This window comes from Rhinoraja longicauda, chromosome 2 (assembly GCF_053455715.1).
Source record: "Rhinoraja longicauda isolate Sanriku21f chromosome 2, sRhiLon1.1, whole genome shotgun sequence".
Lineage (NCBI taxonomy): Eukaryota > Metazoa > Chordata > Chondrichthyes > Rajiformes > Arhynchobatidae > Rhinoraja > Rhinoraja longicauda.
Window position 1 is genome coordinate 20,573,617 of NC_135954.1, and position 10,274 is coordinate 20,583,890.

The 10,274-nt window shown below is 44.4% G+C and overlaps 1 long non-coding RNA gene across 1 annotated transcript; it reads left to right on the top strand.

Moving 5' to 3' along the window:
* The first annotated feature begins 2,190 nt into the window (after positions 1-2,190).
* LOC144609041 (uncharacterized) lies at positions 2,191-8,467 on the top strand. Its single transcript, XR_013549270.1, has 3 exons — positions 2,191-2,324; positions 4,782-4,846; positions 8,250-8,467. It is a non-coding gene; the product is annotated as an uncharacterized LOC144609041 (long non-coding RNA).
* The last annotated feature ends 1,807 nt before the right edge of the window (positions 8,468-10,274 follow it).

Consider the following 10,274-nt stretch of genomic DNA (forward strand, 5'->3'; position numbering starts at 1 on the left):
CCCCTGCAAACCTCTCCAGACTCTCTTGGCAAATCCACACTCTGTGAAGAGGTGGGCAACCATCTCTTCTCTGTAGCAGCCGTCCCGAGGGGAGCGTGCGCTGGTAGTGAGGTTCCGGCGGTGCAGGAAGGATCTAACTGGGAGGGCTCCCCTCACTGCCAGCCAAGCCAGGTCTTGGTGCTTGTTGGTGAGTTCTGGCGATGAGGCATTTTGCCAGACAAGCTGGGCAGTCTGCTCTGGGAACCACGCCACAGGATCCATGGAGTCACTCCCCTGCAGTGCCTGCAGGACGTTCCGTGCTGACCACTGCCCGATGGACTTGTGGTCAAAGGTGTTGGGCCAGAAGAACCTTTCCACGAGCGACAGATGGTGCGGCAATGTCCAGCTGACTGGCACATTGCATGACATCTGTGCCAGGCCCATCCTTCGCAGCACTGGGGACAGGTAGAACCTCAACAGGTATTGGCACTTGGTGCCACGTGCCTTGGCTCTACATTGCTACTTTAAAAAAAAAAAAATTATATCAAAAAATACTTTATTCAAGTAATAAATATCGCTTACAAAACATCTTTTTAAACAAGCCCATCTGACATTTACGGAGGTTACACTGTCTGATAAAAATTGGAGAAGAGAGGCCGCACTTGGAGTATGGTGTTTAGTTTTGGTCATCCTACAATTGGAAATATGCCATTAAGCTAGAATGAGTACAGAGAAGATTTAAGGCCATAGGTTTAATGTGCACCTGAATTTCCCCTCACCTGACCTACCATCCCTATCCCCTCCCCCATCTGCCCATCATCCCTCCTTTATCCATTTCTACTTATCTCCTTCCAGTCTCTGTCACTGTCTTACCTCTTCCTACCTCCACCTGGCTCCATCTGCCTATTATGTTTCGTCCTTTCCTTATCTCTTTCTACCTATCACCCTCAGCCTCTCTTTCTTGACTCTACCCTTCTCCTCTCCCAAACTGGCTCCATCCCCCCATCATTGGTCAGCTCACCCGGTTCCCCCTACCACCCGAATCTGAATCTGAGTCTGACGAAGGGTCTCAACCTGAAATATCACCTATCCAATTTAGTTTAGTTTATCGTCACGTGTACCGAGGTACAGTGCAAAGCTTTTGGTGCGTGCTAACCGGTCAGCGGAAAGACTACACATGACTACAATCGAGCCATCCACACCGTACAGAGACATGATGAAAGGAAGAACGTTTAGTGCAAGATAAAACCTAGTAAAGTTCAATTAAAGGTATTCCGAAGGTCTTCAATGAGGTAGATAGTAGTTTTCCATGTTCTCCAGAGATACTGCCTGATCTGCTGAGTTACTCCGGCATTTTGTGTCCTTTTGTGTATTAACCAGCATCTGCAGTACCTTGTTTTAACATCTCGCTTATTCCTTTGCATCCCCAATCTCACCACTCCCTCTCACCTCTTTAACGGCCGATTATCTTTCCTGCACACACTCAGTCCTGATGCACAGTCACAGCCTTAAACCACTAACTTTGCCCCCACAAATGCCGCTTAACCAGCTGAAAAGCAGATAACAGCATCAACATCCAAATAGACTTATTCTGCCCAATTCTCTTTTGCTTTGCGCTGACATTGTCTAACCTGTTAATTCTGGCGAATTTATCATTCCAAAGCCATTAGCGACAGATTATTTCAGCAGAGAAAGGAAATCAGACCTTCTTTATCTAATTCTTAGGGTTTAAGGCACAAGCTGGCATTTTCAATTTTGTAATGGAAGTTTCTATACCATCTCAAAGTCCCACTTCGATAGCCATTACAGCTTGGGGATGAAATGTAGGTATAGCTTACGCACACGTCGCACCCTGATGTGACAAAACGAATCTTCCAAACGTCCTTTCTTAATTAATTGTTTTTTATTAAAGTAGCACAAATCAAAGAGTAATTGACGAAGGGCATAAATGGCTCTTACAAATTTAATTGTGTCTTTAAATGCACATATCTTAATAAAATTTGATTAAAAAACCTTGTGGCAAGCCTATATATAACATTAGAAATCTCAAAGCACAACAGTTGGAGTGCTCAACCATAAATTATTGATACCAAACACGCATTTGAGATGCACCAGCCTATAAGTGGCCCTGTGTATATACAGCGTAGTGGTACAACAATCACTAGCTTCATAAAGCATGAATGAATTACTGCCATCTCACTGACTGTCAACACTTGGTCCAGGCCTTTTTCCGCAATTCGTACACAAGTTTTCTTTGGAAGCTAAGTTTTTCAATCTGTGTCTATTTTTAAATCCAGATCTCCAGTTTCAGAAGGGTCTCATCTGCAGATGGCTGACAATTGCAGGTAGGTTATTTATGCTGATGGGTGCTGGGATTGTAATAACAATTCTAAAATCAATGAAGTGAGTGGGTTGATCAAGAATTTAACAGCACTGTCATAGCAAATCAGTGCAGTAATATTGATTCAGTTGATTTGATGCAGCACAAACACTTGGGCACGGTTTAAAAGCTGCATTTAGAGTACCCACTGTTCATAACTTTCCCTCTATCTAAATCTGCCTGACATGTCCCTTAAATTAATATAGCCCTCGGAAGGAAAGTCATGCCCCAGTGTGGGAATGATTTTCCCATTTTCTCCCTCCCCCCCTCCCCTCTCGGAGAATGGTCATGGTTCAAAACATTAGGTAAATAACAAGTACAGAACTGTTAAAAAAAAAGACAGTGGATTAATCATGGGTGACTTTAATAATCATGTTGTTTTGGTCAATCAAACTGAAAATGGCAGCAATGAGAATCGATTCATTGGGTACATTTAGTTTCGTTTTTAATTGAGGTCAGTTTATTATTGTCATGTGTACAGAGGTACAGTGAAAACCTTTTTGTCGTGGGCTATCCAGTCAGCGGAAAGACTATAACATAACATAACAAAACTTTATTGTCACTCGGCACAACACCGAACGAAATTTCAGCAGTCACAGCAAAATAAGAAAAGAACACAGGACACACGACCCCAACACAAACATCCATCACAGTGACTCCAAACACCCCCTCACTGTGGTGGAGGCAACAAAACTTCCCCTCTCCTCCCCCCGCACCCACGGACAGACAGCTCGACCCCTACCGAGGCAACCGACACGCACAGCCCCCGCAAGGGGATGGAAGGCCCCCCGGCCGAGCCGCCCCGGGCACTGAAACGTCCCGCGGCCGCACCGGGCGATGTTAAGTCCAGCGGCCGAGCCGCACCGGGCACCGAAACGTCCCGCGGCCGAGCCGCACCGGGCACCGAAACGTCCCGCAGCCGAGCCGCGCCGGCGATGTTAAGTCTAGCGGCCAAGCCGCACCGGGCACCGAAACATCCCGCGGCCGAGCCGCACCAGGCACTGAAACGTCCCGCGGCCGAGCCGCACCGGGCACTGAAACGTCCCGCAGCCGAGCCGCACCGGGCACTGAAACGTCCCGCGGTCGAGCCGCGCCGGCGATGTTAAGTCCCGCAGCCAAGCCGCACCGGGCACTGAAACGTCCCGCGGCCGAGCCGCGCCGGCGATGTTAAGTCCAGCGGCCGAGCGGCGCCGGGCAATGGAAGGCCCCGCGGGCGAGACCTAATAAAAGAAAGGTTTCCCCCGCTCCACCCCCCCCCCAACACACCCACCCCCCCCCCCACACATACACAGCCAAAAACAGAAACAAAAACCATCCCAACACAGACACAAACAAAAAAAAAGAAAAAAAGACAAACAGACTGCCAGAGAGCCGCAGCCGTTAGGCGCAGCCAACTCCTCCCAACCCAAGAGAGAAAGAGAGAGAGATTTAAGAGTTGACATGATTACAATCAAGCGGAACACAGTGCACAGATGCAGGATAAAGGGTATAACGTGTGGTGCTTGATAAAGTCCGATAAAGTCCAATTAAAGATTGTTCAAAGGTTTCCAATGAGGTAGATGGGAGGTCAGGACTAGCCTCTAGCTGGTGAGAGGACGGTTCAGTTGCCTGACAACAGAACGTATCTCAGAACAATATGTTATGGAGCCAACCAGACAACAGGCTATTTAGGATCTGGTAATGTGTAGCAATTGAGGTTTAGTAAATGACCTCAGAGTAAAAGATCCCCTCGGTAGTAACAATAGCATTCAATGTTCAGCATGAATGTGAGAAATTTGAGTTTGAAATGATCGTTAGACTTAAATAAGAAGAACCACAGAGGAGGTTCTTCTTATTTAAGTCTACTTAGAAGACAGAACTAGCTGAAGAGTAGAGAAAGGTCCTGACCTGAAATGTTGCCTGTCCATTCCCTCCACAGATGCTGCCGGACCCATCGTGTTCGTCCAGTACTTTGTGTTCTGCTCGTGATTCCAGCATCTGCAGTTCCTTGCGTTTCCTGGTTAAATTAGATTATTTGGTGTGACAATAGACATAGAGTAGCAAGAATTTAGAACATTGAATATAGAATTTAAGAAGATAATTCTGTCATTGTGAAGAAGGTAAGCTGTAACGTCCAGGTTCAGGAATAGTTTCTTCCCAACAACCATCAGGCTCCAACATCAGGCTATGAACTCCAACTAAACTCCAACTTACAAACTGACTAGGTTGCACTGGGGACTTTGAGTTTTGTTTTGTTCTTGCACTATATATTGTTTTTAATTTAATGAACGTCTTTTCTTTTTTTATGTGTGTTATCTATTGAGTACTTTGTTTACAAACCTGTTGTGCTGTTGCTGCAAGTAAGAATTTCATTGATTCATTCTTCCATTTAGGGACATATGACAATAAAACACTTTTGATTCTCTTAATTCAAACCACACAGCAAAAAGAGCAGAGGGTTGGGATGCGGGAGACGATGAACTAACCATGGCTGACCGAGGAAGCTAGGTGGGTATAAATTGAAGGAGGAAACATATAAAGGTTTGCGATGGGCTCGAATATTGAGATTAATGCAGAATCCAGCAGAGGAGGATTAAAAAAATATGAATAAAGCAAACGGTGGGCAAACTAATGAGAAACATAAACAAGTATAATGAGTTTCTTTAAGTAGAAAAACGGAAGAAGGAGATTGCAGTAAACACAGAATGCTTAGTGAGTGTGGCTGGTGAAATAGTTAAGGGTGCTATTATAAATATTATAAATAGTTATGGGAGCTAAATAGCAGAAAACGTAAGCAGATATCTGACACCTTGTTTTTTTGTAGAAGATATTAGGAACATCCCAATAATAAAATATACAGCGAGGAATTAAATGCCATTATCAGGGTGGGACAGGGGCACAGCTGGTAGAGCTGCTGCCTCACAGCATCAGAGACCTGGGTTTGATCCCAACCTTGGGTGCTGTCAATGTGGAGTTTGCACATTCTCCCTGTAACCCTGAATGAATGAATGAATGAATGAATGAATGAATGAATGAATGAATGAATGAATGAATGAATGAATACTTTATTGTCACATGTGACAAGACACAGTGAAAGTCTTTGATTGCATACCCAAGGTATGCAAATAGTTGCCACATAATGGGCTCTGACAAAGTTACAAAGTATCCCGTACCAGGTCCTCCTTTGTTCTTCCCCCTAATAAAATTAGTATTAGACAAGCTAATGCAGGAAATGGCGGGATACGGATCAGGTTCAGGCAGTGGAGATTAACATGGAGTCATTGGAAATTACAGTGCCGGTACACATGCTGCACTGTTCTCACTGGGCAATTGATGTCAATGGGGTCAAACCCTTACTCGGTTATAGCAAACAATCGGCAATAACAGACACCATTCCACCCTTTTATTGTCCGTTATAACGAGGGTTTACTGAAAGTGTTTGATATTTTTTTCCTCCAATTCTTACTCTTTTTATCCCACCTGCTTAAAATTATCAGCTTTCGGCTTAGAAATCACTGATACTGGTCATATCATATCATATCATATATATACAGCGCGGAAACAGGCCTTTTCGGCCCACCAAATCCGCGCCGCCCAGCGATCCCCGTATCCTACACCCACTAGGGACAATTTTTACATTTACCCAGCCAATTAACCTACATACCTGTACGTCTTTGGAGTGTGGGAGGAAACCGAAGATCTCGGAGAAAACCCACGCAGGTCACGGGGAGAACGTACAAAACTACTTACAGTGCAGCACCCGTAGTCAGGATCGAACCTGAGTCTCCGGCGCTGCATTCGCTGTAAAGCAGCAACTCTACCGCTGCGCCACCGTGCCGCACGGTCCTTTGTGTCCTTTGTGTAACTTGTGTAACTCATGAAAGATTTTTGCCTCACCATAGGCAAACGAATGGTGCCACAGGGACTGAATATCCAGGGGATTCTGAGTCCCTGTTGGTCTCATGTTGCTGAGTTTATTGAAGTATTTTTCCATGAAAATTTCTTGAAGCAATCTCCTTCTATGTTACCTCTTGAGGTTTGTCTGCTCCCTCTGGTATTAACTGCCAGATCTAATTATTAAACATTAAGGCAATGTGCAAATCTCTGAAATGCCGAGTTAAATTGCCTGTAGACGATTAATTGCTATTTCATAAACATATATCAGGCAAAGCAAAATCACTGAAGCCAAGTTAACTTGCATTAACTCCTCTAATTTCAGGAACAAACTTATGTTGTACTTGCATTATGATCTCATCATTACTAGCAGCCATATTAACTGTAGTACTCAGGACCCAAGATCTGTTTCAACAATATTGTCATCATATATCTCTGTCACTTTTTTTTCTTTTGCATTTATATATTGAAGACTGAATTTTAGTTTTTACTTGCTAAGAACTAAATAGCAAGTAACGACTTGCAACTACCATACAAAACATAGAAACATAGAAAACAGGTGCAGGAGAAGGCCAATCAGCCCTTCGAGCCAGCACCACCATTCAATATGATCATGGCTGATCATCCACAATCAGTATCCCGTTCCTGCTTTCTCCCCATAACCCTTGATTTTGTTAGCCTCAAGAGCTTTATTCAACTCTCTCTTGAATGCATTCAGTGAATTGGCCCCCACTGCCATCTGTGGCTGAGAATTCCACAGATTCACAACTCTCTGGGTGAAAAGGTTTTTCCTCATCTCAGTGCTAAATGGCCTACCCCTTATTCCTAAATTTTGACCCCTGGTTCCGGACTCCCCCAACATCGGGAACATTTTTTCTGCATCTAGCCCTTATCCAATCCCTTAATAATTTTATATATTTCTATAAGATCCCCTCTCATCCTTCTAATTTTCAGTGAATATAAGCCCAGTCGAACCATTCTTTCATCATCTATCAGTCCCGCTGTACTATAACGGTACTGTACTTGCCTGCAGCCCGGCATAAACAAGGGCTCTGGCTGTTGCTCTGCCTGTGATGTTCACGGTGGCACTTTTGTCTTCCACTGGGGGTATAGTGTCAAGTGTCTGTAGTGTCTATCATCCTACTGGGGTACTCCCCAGTGAACAGAAAATGTAAAATAAGCATTTTCACTTGCGGAGGAACCCACAACACAGGGTCATGAACATAAAAGTGATCCCTAATACATTTAACAAAGAAGTCAGAACCAGCTCCAGCAAAATAAATGTCACATGATGAGTAATGACAGGAGAGGTCTGTACCACATTTTGTGATGTGTGTCCCATAATAATGGCCATGGTCTGATAGGTCTTACATTTGTTGTGCTGTCCATTGCATCTTTCCAGGGTCTGTAGAGGAAAGCCAAATTTATTGCCATCAGATAAAGAGGCCTGCTAATGTGGTTAGGCGTTTGGATCTAGACCTCAGTTCCAGAGTCAGAAGACTATCAGGAAGTAGGGGGATTAGATCAGGATGCGGGAATGGCAGGATCAGTTCCATGAGATTTTGGGGTGATGGTTGGATAGGATAGATGTTATGGATAGGATAGGTTCAGAGGGATATGGGCCAAACGCTGGGACAAGTGTGGATGGGGCATGTTAGTCGGTGTCGGCAGGTTGGGCCAAAGGGCCTGTTTCCATGCTGTATGATTATTACTTTCTATGAGTCGAGGAGTAGAGAGGATAAAAGTAAAGGAACTCTGAGAGGAGTTCTCAAACTGGGGCTGGATCCATTTACAGAGCTAACAAAACATATTTTGTTTGAAACAGAACAATACGCACATCTTAGAAATATCCAACCTAATTTTAGAAGAGAAAATACTGGAAACATACGATAATTCAAGCAGCATGCGTGGAAAAAAAATCTTTCATGTTAATCATCATTCAAGGGCCTCACACTGAAATATTGTCTGTTTCCTTTTCCATTGATGCTGTTTCACCCATTTTCTGCTTTAATTTCAGATTTCTAGCATCTGCGTTTTTCTATATTTTTCAATCTGATCTGAGTTCCTGTGCAGTGTGTTAAAGGAGTATTTCACGGGGAATGACATTGCTCCAAATATATCAAGTGAAAAAATCAAAGTGTCAGCACAAATGTGATTTATGGCGAAGTTCCCAATTGAATTTCTGGACTGGTGCAATTCAACCCACAAATGGTTGCAATAGTATTTGACTTGAATAGACAATAGACAATAAACAATAGACAATAGACAATAGGTGCAGGAGTAGGCCATTTGGCCCTTCGAGCCAGCACCGTCTTTCAATATGATCATGGCTGATCATTCTCAATCAGTACCCTGTTCCTGCCTTCTCCCCATACCCCCTGACTCCGCTATCCTTAAGAGCTCTATCTAGCTCTCTCTTGAATGCATTCAGCGAATTGGCCTCTACTGCCTTCTGAGGCAGAGAATTCCACAGTTTTACAACTCTCTGACTGAAAACGTTTTTCCTCATCTCCGTTCTAAATGGCCTACTCCTTATTCTTAAACTGTGGCCCCTGGTTCTGGACTACCCCAACATTGGGAACATGTTTCCTGCCTCTAACGTGTCCAACCCCTTAATAATCTTATATGTTTCGATAAGATCCCCTCTCATCCTTCTAAATTCCAGCGACAAGCCTAGTCGCTCCAGTCTTTCAACATATGACAGTCCCGCCATTCTGGGAATCAACCTAGTAAACCTACGCTGCACGCCCTCAATAGCAAGACCATCCTTCCTCAAATTTGGAGACCAAAACTGCACACAGTACTCCAGGTGCAGTCTCACTAGAGCCCTGTACAACTGCAGAAGGACCTCTTTGCTCCTATACTCAACTCCTCTTGTTATGAAGAATGTTGAATGAGATGCAGCACGGAAGGCCCTTCATCCTACCGAGTCCATTTTGACCATCAACCTCCCATTTTATTGTAATGTAACATCAATCCCATTTCATTCTACCCTCGATTTTACCCTTCACCCACACACCGGGGACAATCAACACACAAACTCGCATGTCTTTGGGATCTAGGTGGAAACCGGAGCACCCGGGGGTAACCCATGTGGACACAGGGAGAACGTGCAAACTCCACAGAAAGAGGGCTCCTGGGGGTTGGGATTGAACCCGGGTCTCTGGAGCAGTGAGGCAGCAGCTCGACCAGCGACGGTACTATGCCACCCTTTTGAGAAAACGACAAGTTGCATACCAATACCAACGACACAAATAGCGCTGCTTCAATGCCCCAATCGTACAGGCAGCATCTTTGCAAAGAGAAGTAAAGTTAAAGTTCCATGTTAATAACTTGGCATCAGAACACTGGAGTAAATCTGACATGGACAGCTGGCCTGTGCTGTCGCACTGTGTAAAGTTGCGTGAAACATCATAAGGCAGCCATCTGTAAGCTGCCATTCACTCCTGACTTGTTGACAAAAGCTCACAGCTCAATGCCTCTGCTGTTACACATGGATCCCCGAGGCCTAGTTGCCACAAAGTCCATTATGTTTAAAAGATGTTGGGCACCTGTTTGCCAAGTTAGTCAAGCAGGAACAAACGCAATCAGCAATCGGTAGTGAGTTCCAGGTGAATGTAAGCAGTGGATACTGTCTTCATCAGTCTGGCTGGTCAAGCAATGTGCTGTTCTCTATGAACTCATAAGCTTCAAGCTGACCTCATAAGCTTCAAGCTATTGGAACCAGAGTCCTTGGCAGCTGTGTAGTGCTAATGTGTTACAAATAAAAACGCATGCTTTAGAATGTGTTCAAAAGGTCGAATAATTATCGTGATAATGTGCAATGTGAGTAGGTGAGTAGGTTAACCTATGATGAGCGTATGTCGGCACTGGGCCTGTACTTGCTGGAATTTAGAAGAATGAGGGGCGACCTCATTGAACCATACAGAATAATGAAAAGCTTGGATAGAGTGGATGTGGAGAGGATGTTTCCACTAGTGGGAGAGTCTAGGACTGGAGGTCATAGCCTCTGAATTAAAAGACGTTCTTTTAGGAAGGAGAT